The sequence below is a fragment of the Paralichthys olivaceus genome, chromosome 2 (genome assembly GCF_024713975.1).
Source record: "Paralichthys olivaceus isolate ysfri-2021 chromosome 2, ASM2471397v2, whole genome shotgun sequence".
Taxonomy (NCBI): Eukaryota; Metazoa; Chordata; class Actinopteri; order Pleuronectiformes; family Paralichthyidae; genus Paralichthys; species Paralichthys olivaceus.
The window spans coordinates 8,936,756-8,956,266 of record NC_091094.1 but is presented as its reverse complement, the minus strand read 5'-3'; the positions used below and the strand labels follow the sequence as shown (position 1 = coordinate 8,956,266).

The 19,511-nt window shown below is 39.7% G+C and overlaps 1 protein-coding gene across 3 annotated transcripts in view; it reads right to left on the bottom strand.

Annotated features, from left to right (window-relative positions):
• The window catches only part of slc12a5a (solute carrier family 12 member 5a), a 130,662-nt gene that overhangs the window by 102,412 nt on the left and 8,739 nt on the right, over positions 1-19,511 (bottom strand). The window lies entirely within an intron of this gene.

Genomic DNA, 19,511 nt, shown 5'->3' with positions numbered 1-19,511 from the left:
AGATCATGCATCTTTATATTTAAAGCTGAAAAGATGTCCACACAAAACTATACTGTAAAATGTCCTTCATTACATGGCACAGTGTTTTGCTGAAAATCTGCTGGCATGTGAGACAAGCAGGGAAGAGAGTGCTGTTCTTCCCGTGCAAAAGCACTCAAGAGAGTTTGACAGCGTCTTAGTCAGAGAAGATGTGCAGGAAGAGTTAAAACCTACTAAAAAGGTTTATCCTCAGTTAAAGCAAACTGAAAAAAACTGGTAACTTTGTATTTTAGGTTGCACATGTGCAGTGAGGTGGCCAACCTAAGCAGTAGAAAGTATTACACGCAACAATCTTAAATGTAGCCGCAGACACTGAAAAAATGTGTTGTGCAGCGGGTCTGATTTAGTGCATCCAAAAATTAGAGCCAAAGGCAGCAGCATGTTGTTGATGTAGTGCCGCTGCTGAGGTTTTCACAGGCGCGGTGATCTACTCAGCTTGAAGTGAGAGAATGTCTGCTTCTGAATCTAAATGGTATAATCTTATCTGCCCACTGGAGCAGGAAGCACAGACACACTAAATTCCTTTGTGGTGATTGGCTCTGGCATTTTTTGGAACACACACACACACACACACACACACACACACACACACACACACACACACACACACACACACACACACACACACACACACACACACACACACACACACACACACACACACACACACACACACACCTCCCAACATGACTTACCCACTCACCTGAGTTATTGGACATCCAGGACTGAGGAGAAATAATCTCTCTGGTTCTACCTCTCTGACTTTGTAATTCACAGTGAAGATTCTTTTTAGAGAAAAACAGTCATATATCTTGGTGAACTGTCATCCCTCTAAAAGGCTGTTTTTCTGGCTGGCTGGTTAACTTAACTGCCTGTGTTACTGTATAACTGCCACAAAGCTATCGTGCCTCACGCTCAAGTTCATTTAATGGTCTCAAACCACCTGACATCAAAAGAGCGTTGAGCATTTGAATATTGGAGGAAATTAGCATGTTCCCCCAATTCGTTAAAATGTTGCGATTTTCAAATGTTAGTCAGAAAGGAATTATTACTGAGGATAACTGGAGGGATTAATTATTCACAGGAGGTTGATGTATCAACAAAATTTCACGACATATGCAATATTTAGAGAGGTTGAATGTTTCATGAAGGGGAGATGAATATAATGTAACTCTAATGTGAATGCTCTGGCACTCTGTTTTACATTTGACTCTGATACTCTGGGGAAACGCTGCACACTCCCTGCCTCGCTCTGATAGTTAGTACTTACTCTGTCCCACTGCTTTATCTGCACAGGTCTATTTGTGTTACGTGTCAAAACAGCAATGAACAAGCACCATCAGCCGCTACATCTCAGGGGGGAGAAGTCAAGACAAGAGACAACAAGAACAAAGCTTAAAGACATTTCTACAGCTTTTATCACTTTATGTGTCAAATGTTCTAAGCTGAAGGGTTCTGAACAAATCATGTGCACTACACTGTCTGCTGCTATCCTCAAAGTTTGTCAAAAAATATTAATCAAACACCGTAATGTAAAAATCTGCCATATAATATTACAAACCAGAGTACTTCCTGCCTCCAGCTACCTCTTTCCTTTTCCATGTTGCTCGCACAAGCTTGAAATGAGCCTCGAGGAAAGTGGCGGCATCTTAAACAAACTTGATGTGAGCTGGAGTGGAAGTGACACAGTGAGGTCAGCGTGCACCCTGCGGCTTCACCTGTTCTCACCTGACACACAGACCAGTACATCCTCAGAAACCAGCTGCTGAGTCAGCGGGGACGGGGAGTAGGCTATGAGGGACTTAGGTGACAGAACAAGTGACAGAGCTAAATGAGGAGAGGGTAAGCTAATGTGAAGTGTGTTAGGGCGCTCGAAGGACATCAGAGAGGTAGTGAGACGAGAGAGAGAGGGGAGGGGGTGAGGTGAAGTCATGAAAGGTGTTAAAGAGAAGTGAATGTCTATAAGTTGGAGGGGTAAAGGGTTAATGATGTAACTGTTAAGAGGAAAAACACATCAGCCCCCAAGAGCTCTTACCTTGTTGTGTTAGCGTCTGACACATACAAAGGCTGTGATATAATTAAAAACTGGGTTTATACCTTTGATCCTTTATTTTTGATTTCTTAGTCCAAACTGAGCTCAGACATTTTTGGTCTCTAGCTTCAAATGTTTGAACGGTCCTCCCCACTCAGTGTGCCAATTTTGTGTAAAATCTTCCTGCCCAACAGTCCCCTTAAATTCAAGCTGCACCAGAATGAACTCACTCATTTCGTCCTCTATATACCAGATTTTTTTCATCAAGATCCATGAATTATTTCCTGCTGTATCTTTCAATGTAAAAAAAAAAATCTTGGATCTGCCCCTTTATCCAGAACTGCACCAAAACTTAAGTTCTTTCTTGTTCCATATCCCATCCCTCTAACAAGCTTCGTGGCAATCCATCACACAATCACAATTAATCAAACAGACAGGTATGAAAACACGTAATAATAATGATAATGATAATAATGATAATAATAGATCTTAAAACCATTTCTGACAAGTTATTGTAGTGGATGCCAATTTGTCTTATATGAACAGTACACCATAATAAACTGCAATTATTATCTTGTCTCACCCATTATGTTTATTCTCTCTTAGTCACAGAAGAAAAGTCAGCAATGATTAAAAAATCTGCATCCTTTTGTCGACCCAACAGGAATAACAAACACTTTTTCATTTGCTGGACAAAAAAAAGGAAACTGTCATCCATCATTCATTGTTAAATAATAGATTAAACCTTTAAGCATTCAATTTGAGTTTATGGTGCTTTGTTAGACACCCTGGGACGAATCACTGCTTTGCGAGACACTCCTCTCTCCCAGATGTAATTATTCTTTTCTGAAACTGTAGTGATACAGCGTGGATATGTTTCACTATACATCAGGGACATTAATGCAAGCTGTACAAAGTAGGTGGTGGTAAAGGAGGAGGTAGAGGTGGCAGGGTTTACATCTATTGACTTTTTGTCAAAGTTATTTGGTTGGAGTAACAATAGATTAAGGGTCATGTCAGGGTCTTGTTAAGGTGCAGTTCACTTGCTCCCATGAGAAAAAATATTGTATTTCAAGATCAATAAAGTTTAAGACAACATTTGAACATGTTCTACCAACAAGCCTTTGGATTTATTTTGGTGTAATTTCTGTTTAGTAATCACATCAGCTCAGAAAAATAAAAAAAAGATTGTTTTCGGGCCCTTACAGACCAGGAGATGATGTCCCCTCATGGGTCTTATAAAATATTAACTTTGCTTTAGCTCGAGGGGAAATGGGTTCGAATGTGAAATAAACAAAAGTGTTGCCGGAGCTGGGGACATGGCAGAAGGAGACCTCATTGTCTCTTTAAGTGTTTTCTGAGACTGAAACATAACCACCGGTAATGAGCAGGCCCTTGCTCTCAGAGGAGACCCTGTTTATTTGATGAAGGATAGAGAACTCATTAGTAATTAAATGACATTGTGCCCTAGGATTGCTTTTATGCAAAAATGTCCTGAAGGACTCTCGCCGGGGGCTTCATGCATTCAGTGTTTCATGGAATTGTGCTCTGTGGTTTAGGTGAAAAAAAATATATCTACTGAAATAACTGGAGAGGGGAAACTATAAAAAGCTTTGCAATTCACGGTGAAGTATTTATTCTTTTTAAATATTACAGTACAAAACGTGGGCAGATTTGTGTGTGTACATTTACATATGTGCATCACAGTTTTTTCCCATAAATCTTTAGTTCTGCATCCATATTTGTATGAATGTAAATAGTCAATATGTACATCCAGGTTTGTGGTCATATTTGGTCGTGCACTGATGCTTTCAGCCTCCATAAACAAGTGTCTCTCTGAACTCTAAGTGTGCTCATTAGCTCCTGAGAAAACATGATGAATGAAGACAAGTCCAGACATACATGTCTTCGTTTGAAGGAACCACCTTAAAAAACAGTGGTTGAATATATTAACTGACTCATGTTTATTCATGATATAGAAACTGAAGACTGAATGAAGTACACTATCTTGCCTTGGGTTAAGACAGCCAAAGTTTTTGAGGCCATTTCCCATCTCTCTAAAGCTGAGTTAGTCTAAATACATCCTGGATCAATGAAACTGATCTATAAGAGTAAAAGTAAAAGTAAGTGAGTACTTGGTTTATTCTTAAGAAAGTATTAAAAGTACTTTCTAAGTGTAGCCTATTCCCTGTGGACTACTACGTCATTAACAGTGCTAAGTATATTTATATATATATCATATTAATTAAGAATGCTGCAGATGATGCTACTGACAACACTAGCATTGTCATATATTAATTAATGGCTCAGCAATGGCCTCTTCCAAATCAATTTCAGGTTCAAAGCAATGCATTGTAAAAATGTAGTCGTAGAAAGTACAGATATTGACTTATATATGTCGTGGAGTTAATGTTAAAAATACTGAAAATAAAACTACTTATGTAAAGTACAGATACATGAAAGGACAAGGACAGTGTGTTTTAGTTGTTGTGTAGTTTGTCAATTTTATGCATAATGCTTAAGTTCTGCCTGGGAGCACAATTTTTCACACACAGGATATGAAAAAGGTTCTATAGCCATTATGAAATGGAAAACCGCCGTGTCTGTTCTTTTGTTAAATGATGCATTCGAAATCTCCCATTTTATCTGCCTTCTCTGTCATTCATGTGTGTGTTTATTGCAGTGCGGACAACATATAAGTACAGCACAACCAAAACTCATCTTCCAACATGTCGACTTAATAATTCATGTTGTGATACAGCACATTTTCTGTAAAATTAATTGTAAAGAATGATTTGTGAATGATGTAGCACGCACAATATGAAACAATAGATGTTTTTCTATCATCACAATATCATCATACAGCACAGGTCTAATCCCAGAATGACACCAAAACTAAAAATTGTGTAGCTGTCTTTGAAAGCACAAGTTATTATGCAGGGGTGACATTCAAAAAATGAATTAAAACTAATAAAATATGGAAGCACAGCAAAGAACCGAATTAGGATTGGGTTATTCATAAATATAAATGAATATTACACTATCTTAAAATAGGAGTTTCCAAAGTTGGACATTTTAAACAGTACAGACAGCATCATGTATTACCTTTCTATCAACACAGACTTGAAACAGCATGAGACTGATATCTGATAAAAACATTTCTGATTTATTTGAAATTTGAAGAAGCATAGATTTGTGACAAGATTATATTTACTCAGCAGGATTCATCTGTTTTTTTTCGGTTGAAAATTAAACTCTAAATTAAAAGAAATGTATTTTTGTCATTTTTGTGAAGCAAGAACTATTTACTGAAGATATAATACTGATAGACCTGCACTGAATATATTCACCTTCACAGTTATAATCTGTGTCTGCAGTTTAATGGGATACCCAGCTAGTTGTTGTTTGTCTGCCTGCACTCAGCATCTGCCTCAGGATCTCTGTCAGGTTTGTTCACTGATTTATAAAAAATAAAAGACAATATGCTTTGGCTGGAGGTGATTTTAAACTTGATGTCAATATCGAAGGATTTTACTGTAAACAGTGAAACTGTGGCTGAGATGGTGACTGATGGTATGTCAGCCACACCGTTCCACCCGCTCAGCAGGCGATGGCTGTGTGCTCTGAAGAAGTGTGTAGTGAGTATTCCTGAGGGACTGGGAACACTAATATGAATGATTGAAAGACACAGGAACGAGAATGGGAATGGAGAGCAGGAGGGTTAGTGGAGTGGCGATGAAACGGAGGGGATAAAAGTGGTGGTGGTTGTGGGGGGGGCCCTCAGAGGTAAAGAGAGTGGGAGAAAGGGTAAAAAGACAGGGATGTAATCCATGATCCAGATGGAGGGTGGCTTGCTGTTGGGAGCAGCAGGGGATTGGGGCTCTCAGTTAATGTGACGGGCATGCTGGGTAAAAATAGCCTGGGGAAGCAGGGCAGGAGTCCTCTATGATGAATAATACACACAGAAGGAGGGAGGGAGAGTGGAGGGAGGAGAGGAGGGGCCACTGGTTGGCTTTGATAATAATTTAATTAATTACAGGAATTCTGCTATCTCATTAACCATAAACTTCTTATATAATGACAATGACAGATGAGTCTGGTTTTCTTACACTTGTTTATATTGAATAATGGTAATATTTGAAGGTTGTGGCGAAAGTCAGAATTCATGTGAGACCATAGAGGACAGAGAACGTTACAAAACCATTTGGGTCTTAAGAGAAGTGAGAGGAGAAAGGTGGAGCTTTTATCCCCACTACATCCACAGAGACACAGGGATATGCAGTAAGCTCTTTCTCTCTATCAAATATTCACACAGGGGTGAAATGCACTGAATAACACAGATCCCTGTGGATCCGTCTAAGACCCTTTGTACTGTGCATCAATACAGGTGCATTTTGTTCTGTCTAAATACAACAGACGGCATCCTTATAAATTTCATTTGTCAGTGAAAAGCTCTTAGTATCTCTTTGTGCATTACCTAATATTACCGGATGATTATAGCCCAGACAAGGATGTTCCAGACAAGGAAATATAAATTAAGAAAGTGTCTGTGCTGTGTGGACACTTAGTATAGACACAACCCTGGACAAAGAAAAAAATAGGGGCAAAAGAAAAAGAAGGATACATTTGATGAGGATTTGATGAGGAGCCCTTGTTTTTTTTTCTCAGCACTTCCTCAATCAAACTCAGGGGTAAACTTGTAACCTTTCATGATTAATGAATGTGTCTTCACTCGTGTTGTTGTGTAGTAGAATACATCACTCAGGCAAAATACGAAACCTAATCCATGTCAAATTCAACAATGACAGTGTGTTTCAGCCACAGTTCCTTATTGAATGCTAGCAGCAACGGCGCATTGTTAGAGCCTTACTTGTGGAAAATTGATTGCCATGAGCATTATGTCGCTGAATGAGTTTGTTTACCCTGTTCAGTTTACAAAAATGACAGTGGGGGGGTGTTGCAGCTACTCGCTTTTAAATGAATCACCCTCTGTCTCTCAACAGCACAACAAAACAACGATGAATTTGTCTCGCTGAAAAGGTCGACATACAGTGATCAGGCTGTCCGCTGTTTGACTAACAAATATTGACCATTACGCCTCGCTAATTACCAGATCAGCTGTGCGATACACGTCATGGCTGTAAGAGCAGCCATGACGTGTATGTACACAATCTATAAAGGTGATGCACAGTAAATTATAACATCTTAAATAAAACCGTTGTCTGTCAAACAAAGGATGAATGTATGTGGGTCTCTTATGGCGCTCTTGAGTGAAAGGCTCTTTGTGTGCAGTGTGACTTGACTGAGATTATGAAGCACTTGAAGATGGACAGAATCCATTTATGGCGAGGCTGACTGTGTTAATCCGCGCTGGGTCACTGCTAAATCATCATATTCTTCATATTCCTTATTCTTAATTATTCTCTGGAACATTCTGCTGCTTATGTCGACTTCAAAGACTCAAGCAAAATCTCCTCAGTGTGTGTGTGCGTACAGTACACGCATGTGAGAGTGTGGGTAAAAGCAATGGGAAGGTGTGTGTTGAAGGATGTGCGGATCTACAACCAGAGGCTAAAAATGGACCCAAAGTGCTTGCCGTCCTCTTTTCCTGGTGGATGGGAAACAGTCATTCAAATATTTAAATGACAATGCTGGTGTGACATTGAACCCTTTTAGCAGATTTACCAACTCAAGTAGAAAGAATGAATGAAGCCAAAGTGAAAAGTTGAAAACAGCGAATAAAGGAGAGTAGAGAGAGATAGAAGAGTGTCATCCTTTGTAATATAAAAAGCTATTTATTTGAAGTTCGGTCGAGTCGAGCGTGCCCTGCACAGGAAAAAAAAACTCATCTTTACACAAATGTATGAGGCTTGTTTATCAAATCGCAATAGCCTACATGACGATGCTGGCTGCTTTTGTGGGCAGAGTGCACAGTGGGAAGTGTTTGGTTTCAAAGTACTTTTGTTTTTCAATAAAGGCATATTTGGGTTTATTTGTGACTTAACTACGCTGACATCCTGCACCCTCGATGTGAAAATAGCTGTTCTTACTCTGATCTTTCATGTTGCTGTGTGATCACTTAGAGCGTCATGCAGGGAAGGGAGACCTTAACAGATGTCTGAAGGTACAAAGGTTTAGTAAAATAAGACAAAAGCAAGATATTACATCCATTTTGAAGGATATTAAAGACAGAGGCTGACAATTTTTTGTTATCTCATTAAATGAGCATTGTGCTGTTCATCTCTCAATACTGTTGTGTGAGTTGCTCCCATTTCTAATTAGGGTGTAATTTTAAAAAAGCCACTGGTTTGAAATGAAGTGAAGTGAAATTAAATGCTTGCAGTGTTGAGTCTGACTGTCATCATACATAGCAGTGCTGCATCACAAGCAGACCGAGGCAGGCTACCACTGATTCATTACAATACTGTCTGATCTTTAGGATTTGATCAGGACTTCACATTTACAAGATGTAAAATATCATGGAACAGTATTCCCTCATTTGATGGGGCTAAAATTGTTGGTGAGGAAAAAGTGAAAAACACACTTCATTACAAAGACCTTTTTTAAAAAAAAAAACACTTCATAGCACACTTGTCCATCTGTAAAATGTCTAAGAAAATAACAATTATCCTCCACACAAAAGCAGGTACACACTTGTGCAAACATGCTGCACAGTATACAGAAACAAACAAATCATAAAATGTATTGTGGGAGTGAAAAACATTGTAAAAAAGCTGCAGAAAAATCAGTGGGAGTGCTCCACTGTACCTCATCTTATCTAAGAATGTTGTATTTATCAGCCTGAACATCAAATAAGAATAAAGTACAAGGCAACACTGTGAATATAAAAATATGTATCCTTGTTTCATTTAGAATCCCAAAGTGAACATTTCTTTGATAAATATGTATCAGTCTGTTTACACTGACCTTGAAAACAGACAGCTTTAAAAAAAAAAAAAAAAAGGCTGGACAAAACAAAAACACATAAATCTTCCCAAAGCCAATAATGGGTGCTCTGTAAACTAGCCCAACACATGCTCTGTTTCTGTCGGCCAATCCGACATTGTACGTGGCTGCGCAAACATCTGTCAGGATGAAGAGAGCTGTCGGTTAATCTGGCTCTCAATGAGAGATTTCAAACGCCGGTGGCTTGGGCGCCAGCCGCCGTGTCCCAAACAAGGGATCAAAGCAGGCAAAGGAGTAGCTGATTGAAGCACCATATTAGCTGACCCCAGATGTGTACTGAACATCAAATCCTCTGCAGTAATTCCACTCGCTGCTCCAAAAACCAAGCAAGGGCTGCTGGTTGCCATGGCAACAGCACTCCTGTCCAATATTCCGAGCGGTGGGTCTGCCAGTCTTACTGTGTCTCTCTTTTCTTCTCTTGCTCTCTTCTTCGTCACTGTTTCATCTTTGTGTCGCATGTGTTAAATACCACAGCATGGATTTGCTGCAATATTTGCTTTTCTGTGGTATGACTGGCCCCACGCTGACAGCCAATACTCACGGCAGGTGCCTTTAATGCACTGTAAGAAGAAGTTGAGGGATTTTTTTTCCAGATGCCACTCAGTCCTGCTGGCTCGGATCATGTTTGATGTGATCCGACGAGATGACACATTATGAACATCAATCCCAATTTGCACGTAATCCGATCTCTATTGACCGTCCTTACGCAAAGTTTGAGGGTTCAACTGCACCTTGACTTTCTGTGTAAAGTGGTTACTGATAAATAATTCATGAAAATGTATTTGGACCATTAGCCAAATGAGCTTCACCTGCATTTACACACAGAATGAAATGGGATGTTAGTGAATCCTATGTATTTGCATAGATGATGTAACACAGCTCAATCCTTAATGCATTCACAACACTATTGCTTTTGTTCCATCACTTAATAACGTTCCCCTTTCTGTTATTAACCAAATGGCCTATAGCCTATTTGTTCTCGTTCCTATTTTAATCAATCCTACATATCTCAGTCCAAGATTCACCAGACTGTCCTTTTCCACTTGGCTGCTCAGCTGCTCATGTGCCAGGCTGTGGTGCCCACTGCCAGAGCTTTGCCCTCTTCCAGTCCAGTGCCCCCCCTCCGCCTTATGCAGCCTACAGCAAGCACCCTCCTCTCACATTGCCTGCCTGACGAGTCAGGCCTCTAGTGGCGTACAATGATAAACCTGGTTACAGGAAATAGAACAAAATGTATATGATAGAATCAGCTGTGAGCATATGCCGGTTGCAAGTTCTTAAGTATAGCGTGCTATAGGTAAGATGCTTTAGATTCTCCATTTCCAGATGGCATCAGAATGTGTTTGGGGTTCCTGGATAGTATAAAACTTTATGGACATTTTAACAGGCCATCGATGTGGGCTGGATTTTTTTCAGTGTCGACAATAGTCAGTCTGACCATGACAGAGATGTCAATATGTTGTGTGTGTGTGAGAGAGACAGAGAGAGAGAGAGACACGCATGTAGGTTTCAGAAAAGGTGTTGACTTAAAGCTACTTTATTTCCGTGCCTATCATAATTTAGCCTGATCATACAGTTAGACTACAAAGGATTTGCAGTTAGCTGCAAAGTACGACAGGTTAAGATGTGCACAGTGAACCCAGATAGGTTGATTCACCTTTAAAAAGGAACACCACCTTCTTACATTCAAGATTGAAATTATTATGGGACTTCTATCGCTGTACATCATGTTCCTTTTCATTGTTCAATCATGAGACATAGCTGCTCTGAACAACAAATCACTCATGGTACAAAAGTAAAAGTAAACCACTAAAGTGTTTATCTGAAGTTAGCAAAATCTGAATACTAAAATAGAAAAAACTTTAACATTCAAAATATCATCTGCCATCCTACACAGTAAATGCCAGTTAATATGACATGATAGTATGCAACTTTGTAATGTAATCATGGCATTTCCCACAAAACATATGCTAATGCAAATAAGTTATACGTGAACATAATTTCTAGGTTTGTATGTATTTTGTGTGTATTCATTTTCGCTTACATTCCTAGTGATGTTCATTCATGATTCTATCCACCAGGAAATTCATCATGCATAAAACAATATGGAAATTCACTTTGAGTTATATATAATGCTTATATTTCTCACGCTGTGTGAACCTGCTCGTTGAGTTGATTGAACACCACCCTTAGGTCATGCTTAAACATAACAACGCTGGACAGATGTTTCAAAGCTCTTGCTTAGATCACCCAGGCCACTGGGAATATCTGGCCAAGAAAACACAGCCATGTCTTAATCTGCTTTCACAGCTAAGCATATTTAGCCAACAGGATTACAAGCATGACCATCACAGCGTGCACGTGTCAGCAGAGAATATCAAATCAATGTTTGGCAAATGCATAAGCCTCTTATGGATCCACAAGGGAAAAGCACATACTAAATTATTTTGAGGTGTGTGGACTGGCGTCCGAGTCGGACGAACGCACATTGAGAGATTTTAACTGCACGCTAATTAGTGATGCTAATTATTCTTTCTTTAATTAACTTGGGTTTGTTCAGGGGTGATAAACGCAGCCTAAGGAGGAACTGGTTCAAGGTTTGAGGCATGAAATTTACTGTACAGATGTGGAAACGCAGGTAGGCAGCAGATACAGGAGGATAAGATTCTGAAAGTAGGGACTAACAACAAGTATAAATGAATGGGAATAAGAATAAATAGAACATCTATATCAAAGTTGCAAACATCCAGTAACATCCAAAAAAACACAGGAATTGGAATTCCATTCCATTTTCATTTCCACAGCCATTACTCTGTTGGATTTACATAGACAGAATTAAATATTTCTCATGCGTTCTGAAGGTGCAGCTCTCAGAGTGTGACGTTTGGGAGCTAGGATCCTACACACATGATGAGAGTAGGCTAGTTTTTGTACTGGTGCTCTATGACTGAGCCAGATACCACAGTAGTGAAATGAATCACTCTGTAATTCTCCCACATCTCATTTGCTGCCAAGGAGAAGTCAAATCAGACCAGCACAAGTCAGAAGGAAAAGAAATTCCACTGAACTCATCATCTGTTAAATCATCAAGCGTTAATGAAATCTTCAGGAGGTCCCAAGAAGTCACATTTTCTTTGAGTGTTTTAAATATCAAAATGTATAACATCATGTTTTAGGGATTCCTCTTTTACATGACCTGCACAACTTAGTCTCACTAGCAGAAACCTTCCTGTGTGAAATAAATAAATAAAAAATAAACTGCATCTATTTTAAATGGTTTCCTTGACTACACGGTATCCTAGGCACATCCATTAATAGCACATTGTGACGTTGATGCTGGATTCCTTCTCTGAATAACAGGAGAGAAAAATCGAGAGGAAGAAAATGAGAATCTCACAGGGATTTTTCCCCCTGTCAAAAGCCTCTCAAGAAAAGTGAAAAAACAAAATGTTTGACCACTATAAAGGACTAGTGGGATTCAACAGTCCAATCCATAGAGCAGGGCTGTGTGGGAGACTTCGGGCTGACAAGACCTTTAACCATGAAGAGAGAGTGGTTTTGTGTTAAGCTCGCCAAGGCATCACAGAGGAAGCCATCGATGTAGACTCAGCTCCAGTGGTGGCAACCACAGCATTGATATTTGCAGTGTTGACCTGCCTCAGGGGCATAACACTAGGTATGAGGAAGAGCGAGTGGTTATCTGCTCAGCGCGGTTAGAAAAGTGATAAATACACTCACCTCCACATCTGACTCGATAGAGAGCAGTTTGGGGTTCAATTGGTCTTGTTCAATTCAATTAGAGGTGTACACAAACAGCTCGGCCAATTGCACTTGGTCAATCTAAGTCTAATGCTGAAGGACAAGCCTGTGTGCACCGCAACGCCTCGTCACCACTTTCCTAATTAAAGGAGAAAAAAAACAGGCAATATTTTCACTGATATACACCCACACAGATGGTGAATAGTCACACTATAAGTATGGAGAGATAGAGGAGACAAGTAATATATTTGTGTGAAGATGGAAGGAATGGTTACATCTGAAATAATGGCTTCATTAGATGATTACACAGCAAGCACAGAAACAAATGCTATATATTAGGTGAATGAGAATAATATGCAATAGTCGTAACTTAATGTAGAATGAATTTGGTGCGCTGACAAACATCTCAGTATTTTTTCAGCCAATCCTTTAGTCAAAAGGATAGGTTAACAAGAACGGCATAGTTTTTCACAACTCAAGACTTATGAGTCTTCAGAAACCAATGAGACACAGTCTGAGATTTGAACGCAGCTACACATCATTGTTTATCTGTGACAGCAGCTTCCTTTGCTAGAGACAAAAATCAATTTCAATTAAAACCAACGCTGGCCAAGACAGGTCCCCACTTCTGGGCTGAGAGCAGGCGGAGATAGCTAATGACAGCATCAACATTAGCTGCTGACAAGCACACAGGGCATGTAGTTATTTGACCCATAAGTTAGGAGTAGATGCTCACATAGACCTTGATGTGGTTAGAGCTCCAATGATCCATTGATGAGGGATTATTCAATCCATTTCCTCATGGGTGACCTTTTGAGTAGTTGAATTAATTTCCTTTTAAATCACCTAATTTTTCATTGTTTCGACTCAAGACAAGAAATGCACATAAATTCAGTAACAAGAAGAGGAAGAGAGAGAATAGCATTAGCATTAAGCAGGTTTTTAGTTGAAATTTGATCTCACTCTGCAGTAGTGTACAGTTGTACCCACTTTAGTCTACAGAAGCACATGTGATGCATGGATGTTTAACATGTGCTCGGCCTGAGATGGACTTTAATATGACACAGCAGGCAGCTTTATCAACCATTTGTTCATGCCTTCCCTTTTTCCTCTTTTTCCACTCTTGTATGGATCCAAAATACTTAATACTTAACAAAAGTACCAATGATTTTTTTTCTTGATAACTTACTGTGCTGCAACAAACAAATACAGATCTGGAAATTGAATTTGTAGAACTTTGCTTGCTAACTGGTTGTTGTTTTTTTGTCACCTTTGCTTTTATGGCTGCATTGGCAAAAATTAATTGTATTGTTTTTGTTTTGGATCATATAAACTAGATATGAAATTAGCTGAGAGGGAAAGACTCAAAGTATCTTTTGCATGACTCAGACTTAAATAAACAGGGGATGTACATAATTTAACTCTACAAAAGAAAAACTTGTAAAGGGACTAAAAGGCAAATCCAACTAGACACTGAGACCTCAGATAACTGTTCAACCAGAGAGACAAGTGATGTAATTTTTTACTTTTAGATTTTACCAGACTGAATTTTCAACTTCAACAAGACAGGATGTTTGAATAATTCACAGGAGGACACAGCACAACAACACTTAGTGTACTGATTCTACTTTGTCATCCACAGTAGTCAAGAACAACTCCCGGTTATTACTTAGCTACAATTTGTGGGCCTTTCACTCAGTGCACATAACATGTCACATGTGTCATGTGGCATAAGTGGGTAATACGTGCAAAGTGTGACAGGATATTATAGGTCTCCAGGGAAGACAGTCCTTGACCTTTCATGGTTGTGGGTGCCCATGTTGTCAGGCTCCTCACGTCAAGTGAGCAGGAATCCCCACAATGCCCTCCCATACTCACTCTCACTCACACTCACTCTCACTCACTCACTCACTCACTCACTCACTCACTCACTCACACACTCACACACTCACACACTCACACACACACACACACACACACACACACACACACACACACACACGAACACGAACACACGCATGACCACATACAGGCAGAAATGTAGTACACTCACTGCACACGCAGGCATAAGAATGCACACATAAATATAAACTATTGTTCACTGGTGCACACACACACACACACACGCACACGTGCACGCACACACGCAATCATGCAATCCCTTTCATTAATAAACTATGCCTGTGCCTGGAGAGGAGTTCAAGCATGAAAGACAAAAGCATTATGTAACACATACATGGAATTCTAAATCACAGGCTCAGCTTTGGGTTTTCACAAGTGGGAGTGTTAGCCTTATATAGCGCAGATTATGACAAGGATGCTTCACACTGGGTTTGCCTCATCTAATTCTGCATGTTTCTGTGGCAGTAGTAGGCTAACGTGCAGCTAAGTGTCTACAGAAAGTGAGAAACAAATTGGTTACAGACTAGATCTTGAGAAAAAACGTTATATGTGCAATGAATTTCATTCAACAAATCGGTAAAGCTGCTTATTGCTCTGTAACATAAAACCTCTGCTGTTGTCCAAAAACTATTCAAAACATTGCATGGCCTCTTCTTTCATTTTACTTGATCAAACACAGCCAGTGTAATTTAATTTAAGGCAGAGCTTCTGTTTTAAATACTAACTAGGGCACAGAGTATGTATTAATCCACAAGGGAAGTAGCAAGGTGATATTTAGGAATTGTTTCAAGAAGAACAGGTGAGATACACAAAAACATACAAGAAGCACATAGCTACCATTCATTAATTGGTCTATAATTGATTATATATTCATCATATTACAAGAGAGAAACTGAAATCCCTGTTAGTTTGTTGGTATAGCTGAGAAAACAAGACACTGGAGATGAATCCCTTATCAAATATGTTTTAATCAGTGCTGGCAGATGCAGAATGACACAATGCCAGTCCTCTCTTACAGTGCCCCGTCTGGTATTCAGGTGTGACGGATGTCCCAAACAACAAATCTTCCTGAGCCAACTTCCTCTTCCCCAAGATCTATGAAATGTCTTAAATCCCCAGAAATCAGAGAGCGATCCATTATGAAAATTGAAGAGGTGGTTGCCTTGCAACGATTTGTGAAATACAGAGCTTCTGAAGGCAGTGGATTGTGCTTATGGAAATCTGCAAGTCTTCCTCACACAAATGAGGGCAAAGGATTGTGTTTGTGCCTTTCATTTCTAAACTTGCGCAGCTTCTTGATAAGGAAACGGTTGAGGTTAGTTTTCGGCTCATTCTCGAGGCATTGTCTCTTGCTCTCTATATAAGCCTGGAGAAAAGGAAGAAAGTCAAAGAGATGGGAAATTGGGGCTAAAAGAAGAGAATAGGAAGTAGAAAGCGTATGTCTTTCCGTGTGTGAGTGTGTACGTGTGTGTGCATGCTTGTGTGAATGAGAGAAGGAAAGTGATAGAGAAAGAGAGAGAGAGAGAGAGAAAGAGACCTCGTTTGCCAATGCTGTTGTGTCTCCAATGTGGTGGTGGAGCCACTGCATTGCACCAAAACCAAGGGGAGAGAGGGTGTAAGAGTGAGGGGGTGGGTAGAGAGAAAGAGAGAGAGAAAGAAAGATAGAGAGAGGAGAGGAGAGGAAAGAGAGGGAATCAGAAAAAACAGAGAGGGGGGTAACGACAGTCACAAAAAAAGACGGTATGAAGAGGTAGAAAGAGAGCAAGAGGGATCGTGTAGAGATGAATGGAGGGAGTATGACGGAGTGTGTGTGTGTGAGAGAGAGGGGAACAATAAACCTTTTTGTCATCCATCTCGCTTTAGCTCATACTGCTGACACTTTGGGTGGGAGATGGGAATCAGAAGGGGGGGGGTGTAATGGGTAAAATCCAAGATGTCAGGATTTCACTTTTCCTTTCACCTTGTTATTCACAGAGACAATCCAGATCCCTGCTGCTTCAAGCAACAAACATCTGCGCATCTTTAAACTGCACACACAATGCATGGCAGCACAGGGTACCTATCCTCTGCTACACACACCATTAACAAAGCAAGCCAACCAAACACCTATTCACGTACCAGAGTTTTTTTTCCATCCATTCAGTGGGCCAGAAAGAAAGGCAGGGAAAGTGGCCCTAAGCTGAGTGAGCACAACAAAAGAGGAGGAGAGAGAGAGAGAGAGAGAAAGAGAGGGAGCAACAGCGAGAGATTTTGACTGGCGGGTGAAAAAGTGCTACATGTGAATATCATACTTAAAAGTGGTCGAGTGTGGGCGTTAACCACACATCAGGGGGACATGTGGTACAGATAGATCACGCTGCAACGTCTACAGTTTACCTGGCCGATGACGAGCACGCGGTGGGAAAACAAATGACTGCGGAGAGAGAGGATCATAACGCCTCTTTCATCATAAGCCGTTCCTCAAACACTCGCAGTTACAGCGACTCCAGAAGCAGTCGGCTTTTGGCAGGCAGATAAAGGGAAGGTCACGGAGACATAAAGAGGGAAGGTAAGGAAGAGAGAAGGTGTCAGAGAGGCAAAGAAAGCGTGAGGATTAATGGGTTGTCATGACTCAATCCACTCTTAGAGCAACTGTAGGGCCCGTTCACAAAATGGACAGTGGATGGATGTGTCTAAACAAACTAAGTGCACTTGTAGAAAAGGACAGGAATGGATGGAGGGTCAGAAGGCAGGGCAAAAAGAAAGATCTTATTGAAAGTTTCCCTTCAAAAAAGGTATGAAAAATCAACATGATGGGAATATTCATTTTAATTATTGGCCAATTACGAAAATGAAAATTAATCTTTGACCACTTTAAAAAATGTTGGCCATCGGAATCTTCTCAAATGAAGATGTCAAAGGTTTATTGGTTATCTTCCTGATAATTTGCTCACTCTAAATGTACTCTGCTGGCAGGTTAATGAACACCAATTCAACAGCACCACAAACCACAGCCTCCAAACTGATCATAAAGTTGAATCAAGACTTTCCTCTAACAGTTTAAATGCAAACATTATAACCTTCATCATAGGATTTATCACAGGACTGCTGCATTAGACTACATTAGTTTTAGCTAAGTGTAGTTCATAAACCTCCGACAATGCCATGGCCTGCTCTGTTTATTCTGTTTCAACAAAATCCAATGGTTTGGTTCTGCTCATGTCTAAAAGAAAAGTAGTATTTTTATCCAAAAGCACAATTCATGTCAAGTCACATTAACTCTTTAACTTGGGTATTTAAAATCAACTGTCTTAACTATGACCTGCAGATAAAGATCTATTCATGATTCCCCTCACTGATGAGGGTGTGTATCTTTTTGAAGTTAAAAATATATTTGAATCGTGCCAAAAACTTCCTTTGACAGAAAACTAAAGACAATCCTGATGGGACCACACCAGACTCAACACCTGCCAACATAATGGTGTTCAAACCCAAAGTGCTCAACAATCATTTACTACATTAGGGAGTGCATAATACATACATCTGTGTGCATGCCTACAAAGTGACTGTTTTGTTGCAGCTTCCTTTGTTATTTTGTGAAATGCGTCGCTATTTCCTGAGGGATCATTTGAATAAAATGTACACATGAATTAATAAAAGCCTAGTATGACAAACTACAACAAATTCAGTCTGATAGTCTTGAGTTAATAACAAACAATCAAACTCAGAACTTTTAGTGATTAAAGTAATTGGAGAAGCACCAGACTATAATCTCATTACTGATATGCCACCATATTGTGCAGTAAACCTTCACCTACATATTTTATATTAAAGCCTGTGTGCCACAGTAAACATTGTTAAAGTCTTTTGAGTAGAGTGGGACACAGTTTTCATAATGTTACTGCTAAATATTTCATTTACTGTACTGAGGTAGTAAACATTTCAATTACCAGTGTTTTTAGTATCATCATCGTTACTTGCAGTGCAGCCAAACCCACATCAATATGCCACAGTTTGACACGACAGCAATTACAGTATAACCTGAGCCTCCCTTAGCACAGATCCAGCTTGTTGCACACTATCTGCCTGGAAAAAATAAGAGAGGTTGAAAATGTCGAAAGTCAAAATGAGACAAAGAGACAAAGGACTAAAGCAGGTTCCTCTTATGAAATCATGAAACTAATAATCTAAATCTACAATGTTGTATTGTGCTTTCTAACAAGTTCAACACCATAAATTGATTGAAAATGACAAAACAACGAATTGTAGCCCGCACCAACTGTACATGGAAGATGTTCTTTGCCTGACTTTTATAACAAATTGTATTGAGACATACTAAAACTAGAATGGCACTCTGTAGAGAACATGCCACTGCCAAGACAGTCCCTTTAAATTCCTTCAAATTGCACACACTGTCAGATATCTGTTCCGTCAGAAATATCTCTCAATGATAAATGATTGAATGGGCTTGTACGTGACCTGTTTTACATCCTTCCACAAAGTTTCATGGTTATCCATACAATTTTTCCTGCTTAATAAAGACAGACAAACAAATGCAGACAACAAAAATCCTTCTTAATTCTGGTAATGATCAATGAAACATCTGCCGGTCTGAGACTTTACTGGTGAAATGACTTGCCTGACCTTAAAGTGGGACACATGCATCTTAAACTGCCTCAGCTGCATCTGTACTGCTGGATGATACTGAACAGAGCAGGTGTCTGTACTGACATATTCCTAATGGCAAGAACTGTTCCAAATACTATTTACAACAACCTGTAATTCTCTCGTCTGTTTGGAGAACTCAAAGTGTGAGTGCGTGGTGAGCTGTTGG